The sequence below is a fragment of the Lithobates pipiens genome, unplaced genomic scaffold, assembly GCF_037356315.1.
Source record: "Lithobates pipiens isolate NorthernLeopardFrog02 unplaced genomic scaffold, aLitPip1_a1.2 Scaffold_8, whole genome shotgun sequence".
Classification (NCBI taxonomy): Eukaryota; Metazoa; Chordata; class Amphibia; order Anura; family Ranidae; genus Lithobates; species Lithobates pipiens.
Genome location: NW_027507903.1, coordinates 525,324,031 through 525,325,306, shown reverse-complemented (window position 1 = coordinate 525,325,306; position 1,276 = coordinate 525,324,031).

Genomic DNA, 1,276 nt, shown 5'->3' with positions numbered 1-1,276 from the left:
CCCTGTGCTATACCATCATCCCTGTCAGTGGAGGCTGCTGAAAGGTAATGACTCAGTATCGCAGGGGCAGACTGAAGTAGGTAAAGAGGAGGGACAGAGTTGTGATCCTTTTGTGTGGCTTTTAGGTACTCTTGCCAATGGTCTTAGTGGTTGAATGTTAAATGCCTTGTTAAGCATGTGGTACCCAAATGGTTGGTGTTTTTGCCACGTTTGATGTGCCCGAGACACAGTTTGCAGATAGCAACAATGCAATCTGCTGCAGATATGCTGAAAAAGGCCCAGACAGCTGAGCTTTGGGGAGTGGGCTGGGAGATAACAGCTGCAGATTGTGATGGAATAGGGTGGCTGCTCTCTACTCTTCCTTGATGTCGGCCACCTTTATTTTCCTCTTCTGCTCTATCTGGCACCCAAGGCACATCAGTGACATCGTCATCATCATCATCTCCATCTTCATCATTACCACTGGAGACAACTTGGCAATACGCTGAGGCTTGGGGAACATGAATGCCAATTTGTCTACCAGTGTTCCTCCTTCTCTCTAGGCTTGTGTTCCTGTCATCCTCAACCTCAGAACCAACACCTGAATCCAGTAATGGCTGGGCATCATCAAGGTGCAAGTGGCTGACACTGTGGTCAAATAACAGCTGTCTCCTCAATGGTTGATGTTGGGGCTATGCCAGGAATAGATGTGGACAAGGAGGCAGGTTTATACACTCTGGATAGCATGAGCAAACTCACTAAGCAGTGGAAATGATGCCCTTCCAGACGTTATTGGGAGGGAGGGGCGTTGCATTATTGGGATGGAGGGGCGGTGCTTATAAGCAAATGTAAAAAAGAATTTGAAATCTGTGCGTAGATACACTTTAATCAATGTAAAGAGGTGTTTGGTACACTTTAATTTGAGTACTCACACTACACAGACACACTCTACAGATACACTATAATAGGGATGAGCCCGATGTTTGAGTCGAACATCCGGTTTTCGCCTGTTCGCCAAATAGCGAACAACTTGGGGTGTTCATAGCAAATTCGAAAGCTGTGGAACACCCTTTAAAAGTCTATAGGAGAAATGTGCTAATTTTAAAGGGTTATATGCATGCTTTGTCATAAAAAGTGTTTGGGGACCTGAGTCCTGCCCCAGGGGACATGTATCAATGCAAAAATAAGTTTTAAAAGGGCCGTTTTTTTGGGAGCAGTGATTTTAATAATGCTTAAAGTGGAACAATAAAAGGGAAATATTCCTTTAAATTTCGTACCTGGGAGGTGTCCACAGTAT